The sequence below is a fragment of the Carcharodon carcharias genome, chromosome 4, assembly GCF_017639515.1.
Source record: "Carcharodon carcharias isolate sCarCar2 chromosome 4, sCarCar2.pri, whole genome shotgun sequence".
NCBI lineage: Eukaryota > Metazoa > Chordata > Chondrichthyes > Lamniformes > Lamnidae > Carcharodon > Carcharodon carcharias.
The window spans coordinates 58,069,395-58,080,571 of record NC_054470.1 but is presented as its reverse complement, the minus strand read 5'-3'; positions in this window follow the sequence as shown (position 1 = coordinate 58,080,571).

Below are 11,177 nucleotides of genomic sequence, written 5' to 3'. Positions count from 1 at the left end.
TGGTCATCAAGGCGCCAGCGGGTCAGCCAGGTGCCTTCGTCAATAGGAAGGGATGCTACTCGATGAACATCCAGATAGTTTGTGTCCACAAGATGCAGATTGTGCAATACTGTGCAATGTACCCTGGCAGCTCCCATGAAGCTTATACCCTGATACACCCCCAGGTGCCAAGGCCATTCAGTGCTCCAGCCCAACTGGATAGATGGCTGCTAGGTGACAAGGGCTATCCATTGAATGTGTGGCTTATGACGACTCTTCACCACCTAAGAACAGAGGCAGAGCAACGTTATAATAGGAGTCATGTCTCCACAAAGGTGGTGATAGAGAGGACCATAGGTCTTCTGAAGATGCACTTTCGATGCCTGGACCGTTCAGGGGAATACGAAAATAACCTTCAGAGTGGGTGTCATTGACTCTGCGGTCTTGTTGGCCTTGGAGTCCTTGCCTGTTGTACTCTGGCCAGTGGAGCTTGTGCTGGTCCCACCTGCGAGGGAGCAGCCAGTGCCACGGCTGGCATCTCCCAGTCATCGCAGCCTCTTCAGATACCACAGTCACTGGCAGATGGGTGGAGAAGCAACTGCCGTCATCCCAGAGTGCCCTGAGGGAAGCCCCCAGAGATGACAAGCAGTTCATGCGTCAACATGAGGCCACTCTGGACCTCTATGCTCGCCATTGATGGACGGGCACCTAGCTGGGATACTGGGTGCCTCATCCATCTCCCACACTGACACTGACCACATGAGACCATTGCCTGTGTAAGGGCTTGCAGGTCCAAGCGCAACCCCAGAGACCCTGATTCTGTCCCTGGAGCTGCCTCTCCATGAGAGTCGCCACCTTCTCAGCGGAGGATGCAGAGTGCTCGGCCATGAGAGTCAACACAATGCTTATGCTCCGCATGGACTCCTCCACAATAGAAACCATGGCACGCATACCCTCAGGGATCTCCACCAGATCCTCCCGCATATCCTGCTGGATATCTGGCATCTGCTGCCTAATGGACGACTCCATCTGCCATTGACTCAGCATTGCCCTGGTCTGCAGCAGTCCTCCAACTGCCGGCGCCTGCTCCTCAAGCGAGTGTTAAGTGCCCTCACCACTCTGCACCAACATTCAAGTCAATTCAAGTCTAATGCCCGCCGAGATGCTGGTACCTGTGCTGGTGCCTGGTCCAAAGAGCGGGTGTGATGCAGGTGCATCTGAAGCCCAGCAGCCCTTTGGCGTCAAGGGTGGCTCTTCGGGGTCCTGCTAACAAGTATGTGCTGGCGAATATAAGGGCGAACAATAACATTCATTAGTTTAAGTCTTCATACTGTCACTGTGCATGCCAGACACCCTGGTGAGACAATGGAGATCTGCATCATGGTGCCGTCATCTTTCAATGATTAATGGGGACTCCAGTTTTGAGGCTCCCATCAATGAAGAGACTATACAAGAATGTTTGCACAATCTAAAATTCTCACATCTGTGTACTGCACTCATACCTTCATCAGAGACTCCTGCCTCCCCACAACAGGCTGAACAATGTGGGTAGTGGCTCTCCAGCTCCAAAGCATCCAGGTCAAACCTCATCAACATTAGGAAGTCTGAGGGGGCCTCCGTCTGTCCTTGACCTCTTTATGTCGTTATAGTTTCTTTACTCCTGAAAAGACAGAGGAGCATTGATTAGTCCACTCTGTACTTGCAGCACAGTTGCAGCCTGGCCATCCCCAGCTGAGGAACACCTTGCAGGGCACATCCGAGTTATGGCCCTCAAGCTGCAAGGCACTCAGGCCAAGCAGCCAGCGCTCATCCACTTAGCCAACTCCAGCGTCATTGGCAGTTGGCACTCAGACTCTAACAATCCTGAGCCCCACGGGGGGCACAGCCAGCCCTTAACACTTTGCTACCCTTATCCATGCCTACTTGGTACTCACCCTTGCCGAGTGCAGAAGGTTGTTGAACCTTTTGCGGCACTGCACCCATGTGCACCTCACGTTTTCATGGCTGTTGACCTTGGCTGCCATCTCCTCCCAAGCTATTTTGGCCTGATGTGATGGCCTCCTCCTGCCATCCCTGGGAATGAAGGTGTCCTGCCTGACACGCACCTCCTCCATGAGGACCGCAAGGAATTCGTTTGAAAAACAGGGGGCTGAGCGCCCACCCAACCTGCCCTCCTGCCTGATGTCTCCAGCCACTGTTGAGGCCATTGCTCTAGTCTCCAGATCACAGAATATGTTTCTCACCTGGCAGCCTTCAGGGAGCTGCTTCTGCCAATTTTAAAGCGCCTACCGAATCGCCATTGGACCTACCCCCCAGCAGGCCCCTGCCCCCGCCCGGCCCTTCCTGACCATTGGGAAGACACTTTTCACACTGGGTGGCCTTTAATTGTACAGCCAACGTGAAATTGCGGTCGTGTGCCAATCTCAGTTGAGGGCCTGTTTCCCGACAGCTCCTGGGCCAGCTGATCGTGTGCCCCCGACAAAGGGAAAATTCAGGCCCATATCAAAGCCATAAATGGCATCCTATGTGACTGTGACAGTGGTAAACTATTCCTCCTCATTTTTCATGATTACCTCATCCTTCATCTCAGCTAGGTGGCACTGCCCTTGTCTGATTCCTTCCTTATCTATCCAGTCATGGTCAGAGAATTTCTTGCACTGGCTTCTCTTCATGCTCCTGTAATATTACCTCAGAATGCCCCAAGGATCTTTCCTTGTCCCTCCTATTTCTGATCTATGTATTGCCCCCAAAAAGCATCCTATAATGTCAGATTCCACATATACACTGTTGGCATATAAGTCTACCCCACCACTACCTGTCCCAACCCTTCACTGGCTCTGATTAGTCATGCTGCTGTCTGACATTGCAGTATTGGATGAGCAGAAATTTCCTTCAATCAAGCATTGAGAAGACCGAAACCTTTATCTTTGGTCCCTGCCACAAATACCATTTCTGAGACACTGACTTCATCTCTGTCCCAGCAACAGCTGAGACTGAGCCAGATTGTTCAGGACCTTGGAGTTGTAGCTGACCCTGAGCTGAGCTTACAACCCCATATCCTCAGAAACTCTAAGACTGCCTACTGCCGCTTCATGATATCGCCTATCTCCGCATATACCTCAGTTTAGTTGTTGCTGAAGCCTTCATTCTTGCGTTTGTTACTGCCAGACTCAACTATTCCAGTGCATTCCAGACTAGCCTCCCATCATGAAGCTTCCATAAGTTTGAGCTCATGCCAAATTCTGCTGCCTGCTTCCTAACTTGCACCAATTCACCCCTCGCCTCTGTGCTCATTGGCTTATTCTGGCTCCCAGTCCAGGAACACCTTAATTTTAAAATGCTCATTCTTGTTCTCAAATCCCTTCAAGACCTCAGCCCTTCCTAACTCTGCAACTTCTTCCAGCCCTCCATACCCCTGCAATCCCTGTGTTCCTATTATTCTGGCTTATTGTGCACCACGGTTTTCCATCACTTTATCATTGATGGCTGTGCCTGCAGCTGCCTTGGCCCTAAGTGCTGGAATTCCTGCCCTAAACCTCTCTTCCTCTCTATTTCTGTTTCCTCTTTCAAGACGCTCCTTTACACCTACCTCTTTGATCAAGCTTTTGGTCCCGTATCCTCATCTTTTCTTATGTGGCTCGGTGCCACATTTTGTTGATAATGCTCCTGTGATTCTTAACTATGGTATATAAATGCAAGTAGTTGTTGTTATTTCATCTTGCTCCAGATCTGTTCTCGAGATACCTCCCACAGAATTTAACCACATTATGTATTCAAATTTATAATGTTTTCAAACGTTAACACCGATGCTAAACTAACTAATTATTTACAAGTAATATGTATGATCAGCAACTTGTGAACCTATTGCATTGCCCACGGTCACTTAATGAATTTATATGTAGCTGATATACACAGGATGGTTATGGAGTAAGGAGATACTTCAGAAATTTGTTCAGCAGAGCTACCAAATGGCCAGAGCCTGCTACTAGAGAATCGCCGTTAACATAGAAACATGAAAAGCACAATGTTGTCATGTAAGAATTTTCAACAGTAAATGCTGACAGAAAGGCATGATCAAAAACCACAACATGAAGTAAGATTTGTGGGCAGAAAATGGTGCCCAGGTCAAGGTTTTTAAAAATGTGTAGTTCTCAAAATTCGAACTTTAAAATAAATGTTCAATGTGTAAATGGTTTCATGAATGCTATTGAATAGATGATCACTTGAAAGCAGTCATCTTTGACTTTATGCTCTTATGGATTAGATTCCCCATTATACATGCATCATCAAAATTACCCCTAAAATTACTGAAGCAGTGTTGGCTGAATATATGGAATTTTAAAGTGAGCTGAATCTTGTAGGTAAATTGGGATTTTTCTCCCAAGGGTCAGAATTCAGAGGTATTGTGCATTCCACAGCTGGCAGAACAAACTTTTCATCATTTTACACTCAAAATAGCAACTTAGCTACTTACAAAATGTGACAGCAATTATTGCAAGTACATCATCTTTGCCTGGCTTTTGATCAATCTCTCAAACAATTTTATGTTTCACAAAATCAAACACAGAAAACAGCACTTAACTATAATTTTGTTTTCTAGTCATTAAAATTACTAAAGATATACAGCTATTAACCCTTTCTCTGCAAAAGTGAAAAATATGATCCATTATATTCAAACCCAGGTATTTACATTTTGTCACATTTTAAGGTTATTTTTATCACTTCTTTCTTATCTCTACTATAGATTGCAGATACAAACATAATTTCTTAGATGCAGTCAAATTAGAAGATCTTGCAATTATTATGAGATCTCGGTTCACTGGTAGGTTTCTGGATAGAGTTGTCTTCTTGGATGAGGTGACATGCTTATTCCAAGAGAGAAAGAGGGAGAGAGAGCAACCTTCAGCCTGGTTCCCCTGCTGAAGACTTTCTTGACAATGCCTGTGTCACTTGCAATCTCTGTCTAGTGGCTGGACAGCCTTGCCTTGAATTACTTCACCAATTGTGTACTTCCAATGAGTTTTGGGTGTGCCTGCTGGGACAGCTGTTGTTTCAATAAGCAGTACTTTGCATGTTTAATGTCTCTTCCTTTGACAGTTGTGAGTTTCAATGGGTGCCTGGATTATAGGAAATGCCTCTCTCTTCACACTCCCCGGTGGATGATTTGTTTGTTTCCCACCTTCATCTTCAAGTGTGGCCTTGCACTTATAAACAGTTTTCTCTGTCTCAGTTCAGTTGGCAAGATTTCCAGTCAGTTGAAATTTAAACAATCACTTTTTCAAAAAAGCAAAGGGATATAGCCTTGTGACAACATACTTTATTAACTGCGGAAAAGTAAGATTTTTTTGCTGTCGGTTTTATATAGTTTTAAATAGTAAAGATAATTCATTATTGAAAAAGTATCAAACAACTATGTCCAGAGTTTTACGGCCCCACCCACTGGAGGGATCTTCCGGTCCCATGCGAAGCCAATAGACTTTCGGCTAGCTCGGCACAAGGAAATCCGTCACAACAGCGTCAGGAAATCCCACCCTATGTGTCTGGGACAGCTTTATGAAATTTCATTTTCTGTGTACTCAATGTAGTCAGCATGTAGCCTGTGAAATCAATGGAAGGGACATCCATTTGGCAGGCTGAAATTACTGTAAAAGGGCACACCACAACACCACCTGAAATTTGTCAACCTATATATTTGTCACATTAATTGCCATGTTGAGATTTTGGACTGAGTCTACAGTGTTACTGAAGCTCCATTATAAATTCAGGAATAAAATTGTTGTTATTGTTAGAGGGCAAGAAATCATTATCACTTCAATTTGCAATGTAATCAAGTTTAATGGGTAATACCATTTTCAAAGAAATTAGTTAAACTTCAGAAATATAAATATTCCTATACACCCGAATCTTTTAGAGTTCATTAGATTCTATTTATCATCCCTATTACACATATAATAATTATCATATAATGAATAATTATCATGCAATAATTATCATGTAATAATTATCATGATTGGGGTTCATACTTAGGCATGTGCTATGCTAACTCAGATTTTTTTATTTATTCCTGGGATACGAATGTCACTGGTAAGATCAGCATTAATTGCCCAACCTTAATTGCCCTTGAGAAGGTTGTAGTGAGCCACCTCTGGAACTACTGCAGTCTGTGTAGTGAAGGTGCACCCAATGTGTTGTTACAGAGGAAGTTCCATGATTTTGACCCAGTGACCATGATGGGACAGTATGATACACTTCCAGGTTATGGAATATGGAGTTAACAAGGAACTTGCAAATAGTGATGTAACCGGACCCTCTTGTCCTTGTGCTTCTTGGTATAGATGTCATGGTTTTGGAAGATGCTGTTGAAGGTGCCTTTGCAAGTTGCTGTATGGCATCTTGCGGATGGTACACACTGCATACACACAGCTTTGGTGATGCAGGAAGTGAATGTCTAAGGTGGTGAATGGGGTACCAGTCAGATGAGCTGTTTTGTCCTTGATAGTGTTGAGCTTCTTCAGTGTTGGAGCTGCACATATCCAGACAAGTGGATAGTATTTAATCAGACTTCTGGATTATGCCTTGTAGATGATGGAAAGATTTTGGAGAGTGAGGAGTTAAGTTACTTGCCAGAGAACACCCAGCCTGTAAACTGCTATTGTAGCCACAATATTTATGTGGCTAATAAAAACAGAAAATTCCATAAATATTCAGCAGGTCTAGTAGCATCCACTGAGAGAGAAAAACTTCTGATGAAAAGTCTTCATATGAAACATTAACTTTGTTTTTCTCTCCACAAATGCTGCCTGACCTGCTGAATATTTCCAGAAGTTCTGTTTTTATTTCAGATTTCCAGCAATCTGTAGTATTTTGCTTTTGGATTTATGTGGCTAGCCAGCTTAAGTTTCTGGTTAATGTTGACTCCCAGGATATTGCCAGTGGAGGATTTAATTATCACAATACTGTTGAATATCAAAGGGAGGTGTTTAGATTCTGTCATTGGATGTGGTACCTGAGACAAGAATGTTCCTTGCCAATTATCAGTCCAAGTCTGAATGCTCTTTAGATCTTGCTGCACGGGATGGGCTGGGGGGTTGGGGGGGCGGGGGGGGGGGCTGCATGTACTGACTTATTATGTGAAAAATCATGAATAGAACTAAACACTGTGCAATCATTAGTGAAGGTCCTCACCGTGTAATCATTAGTGAAGGTCCTCACTTCTGACCTTATGATGAAGGGGAAATCATTGATTAAGCAGTTGAAGATAACTGAGCCTAGGACAGCACCCTGAGGAACTCCTGGAGATATGTCCTGGAGCTGAGATGATTGGACTTCAATATTCACAACCAAGTTCCTCTGTGCTAGGTATGACTCCAGGAAATGGAGGGTATTTCTCCTAATTCCCATTGACTTTGATTTTACTAGGGTTCCTTGATACCACACTCAGTCAAATGCTGCTTGATAGCAAGCACAGTCACACTCACTTCACCTCTGAAAATCAACTCTTTTGTCCATGTTTGGACCTGGGCTATAATGAGGTCTGAAGCTGAGCAGCCCTGGGAGCATCAGTAACAAGGTTATTGGTAAGTACTGTTTAATAGCACTGTCAATGACACTTTGCATTAAATTATTGATTGGCATTGTTAGATGGGCTGGTAATTGGCTGGATTAGATTTGTCCTGCTTAATGTGGATAGAGCATACCTGGGCAATTTTCCCAACTTTCAGGCAGATGCCAATGCTGGAAATCTTGGCTAGTATGGCTCTGGAGTGCAAATCTTCCGTTCTACAGCCAGGGTGTCCTGGGGGTCCGTTACCTTAGCTGTATCCAGTATTCTCAACAGTTCCTTAATATCACGTGGAGTGAACAGAATTGGCTGAAGACTAGCATCAGAATGTGGGGACTTCAGGATGGGGGTTGAGATGGGTCATCCATTTTGCATTTCTGGTTGAAGATGATTACAAACCACTTGCCTTTCGCACTCACATGCTGGATGGACTCCGCTATCATTGTGTCCAGGGATTTTAATGGAGCCTCCTTCTGCCTTTAGTTAATTATCGACCATCACTCAAATCGGATGTGGCAGGCTGTAGAGCTTTGATCTGAAAGTGCAAAATATTTGCTCCTGTGAAAACACACATTTTACAGAACAATCGTACAGATCTAGGAGTTAAATGCTCTTCCATTCAATAACTGCAGAAAATGTTCGAACGGATGGTATTGATTCACATCCATTACACAGTCAAGCAATACTCTTATTTGATCAAATAGTGAAGAGCCACCAAATGTTTTATTTCTGGTATCAGCTTCGTAGAAAATCGCTGTAATCTAGATTCTGGTAGTTATTGAAATTTTGTTTTCCAATTAACTTTTTTAAATCAGGAACTATCAATCATAAATTACAGGAGCAAGTAGTTTCCACACCATCATAACTTCAATTAACTTCCATCGTGGGCTTTGCTTTACTTGACCAGATATATAAAAGCAGAAACTCTTAAGAAAACTCGCATTAATAGTTTTGTGATATTTATTGATGACCCGCTAACTCAGAAGGCTGACAAACAGTTGTTTTGGAAGCTACACTATAGAAGTTTTCGCTTAAACTGTTGTGAACGAATAGATTACCGTTGCGCACAATCTGTCAACTACAAAATGGATAAACAGGCTATTAAGCATATATTTTGTGCTGTAGACTGATTTAAAGTTTACCCTGGATGGAAATATTATCATGGCGGCTCTCTGCGATAGGTGAAAGGAAAGAATGCATTTGCCTCCTTTTCCTAATTGTGTTTTTTTTTGGTAAATGCCTGGTTATTATATCATGGCTTTGTTGTTTACAACTCCTATAGTCTCGCTGAGCTGCAGGGTGTGATAATTGCATGTTTTATCTGGGAGACAGCATTAATAATTAAAATTGTGAATGGAGTAGTGAGCCTGTGTTCATTAAAGAGTAACTCATGCATGCGAGGATTACTCCATTATAAAGATTTTTTTATCAAGTGATCCAAATAGCCCTAAGAATCGAACAGCAAGAGTTTTATCAACTGACGAGGAAGGAAATCTATAGAACATGTGGGAACCTGCACCTTTTATTGTTAATGACACTCTACCTGCTGGTTAAACAAATACAGCTTAGTAAACAGAAGAAGGATTGCACCACTGATAAATCAAGACATTCATTTAATCCTTCCAGTTTGGTAATGTATATGTAATTCCGTTTACTTGGTTCATAAAGCAAATAACGCAACCCATAGTTAAGCAGATGCAGTAAAAGGCAATCATGGTCTAAGGGGGTATTGTTCAGGTGCTGACTGCTATTATTAAAATTATCCAACTAAAGGATCTGATTATTACTAGCTAGCGACTGTAGCTCTAACAGTAAGAACATGTATGCTATTTACGACTGTATGCTTGTTTTGCCATAATGAAAGATTCAAACGCGGATTCGAACCGAATTTGATTGTTTTATGTTTCTAGTATCTGCTGAACATGTTTTTTTTTTTGCTTTGACTATTATTCTGTGCTTTGACTATAGTGCTTCCAGTTGTCACCTCCCCCCTCCCACTCGTAACTCTCACTATATAATACGATATCATCTTATCGTACCTGGACCTGTACAAGTGTTTAAACTGTAGGATTGACGCCTGGGCCCCACGCTCTCTCTGAGCGTGGAGGCATCGTCGGCCTCTGTTGCTTTGCTTATAAGACAGTGGTGCTCGTTGTGGCTGCTGGATAACGAGAAGTGTTCACACTAAAGACAGGTTTCATCAATATCTTAATACAACCCTTTATTATTAGTGATCCGCAACCATTCTTACACAATACGTGCATCTAAAGCATCGGACGATCCAGTACAGAGGGAAACCATTCGGCCCGTTGTGCCTGTGCCGTCCCTTTGAAGTTTTAACTTGGAGAAGAGTATACTTTGCAGTTTTTTAAAAAAAACATGCGCACTTCCAAAATAACTACAATTCTTTTTTAAAAGATAAATGTATTACTGATTATCATAGAGTGCAAATAACGCATAGTTATAAATTATTGTATTATTTGAATAATCTAGAAATGTACACGTTCGTGCGTGCGAGTGAGCAGCTCAGCAGTCTTCCAGAGATTAAGGTTACTATTTGACCTTTCCTGGTTTTTAAAAAAAATATTGGATCAGGTTCCACTCTACAGCAATGTAAAATGCCCTTGGCTGGAGGTGTTGCAATTAGATCGTGTTCGTTTGAGCAAGTGGTTATATTTAATTACAGTCATCTATCGACTAAAAGGTTTTGCTTCTGAATCAGCTCGATTACAGAAAAAGCCGATTAATTCTTCAATGTATAAAATGTGCCTGAAATTGTGCGGAAGTAACAGGAGCAGGGGCGCTGCAGAAATTGTGTACACATAAGATATAAATTTAAAGGGGAAATGTGCATGAAAAATGTAATTAACTAATCTTGAGGGTGTGTTGGAAATGGTACTGCGAGGTTGGTACGCAGGCGTAGTGGGCTCATTCATTTTTTTTATCGCCAATGTCGTTTACGGTATTGAGAATTAAACGTGCAACGTAATTTTAAATGGATGATAGACATCCTGTCTATCCGAACTAATACATGTATTCAATGTTGTAACAACGTATTCGTTGCCTGGCTTTTAAATGCATATTATTTATGCAAAAATATGAAAAAAAATTCTACCATCCCTTCCTCTTACATTATAAGAATTCCAATTAAACCCAGTGTAACCAATGAAATAAATCGTCACATCCATTGCAATGTGGACGATTAAACCCCGGAGCTTTGCAATGAGTTATAGGCTACTTTATTACACTGTTTATTTGCCGCTTATTACAAACTTTATTACACATTTATTCCACATTATTTAATCCAGCAAATTTAAGACGAGAGAATTGACCCCGGCTGCGGTGGGATTTAGTCCGTTATGAATAACGTTTTGCCAGGCCATACTTTAAGTATTTTTCTATTTCGCCAGAGCTTTAATAATGTCCATATCCAGGCTTTTGTGTTGGAGTGAACAAGCTGTCTCAAGTATCACCCTCTTTAAGTCATTCGGCCATTAAGAAAACCCAAAGGACTGAGAGGTTATTTATTTGATCATTTTGAGAATCCAGCTGAAGAAAAGGCACTTTCAATTGTGCACTTTTGTGAAATAGAATAGACAAGATTGGTGCATGTATGACGAGAGTTGGTTAACGTTGT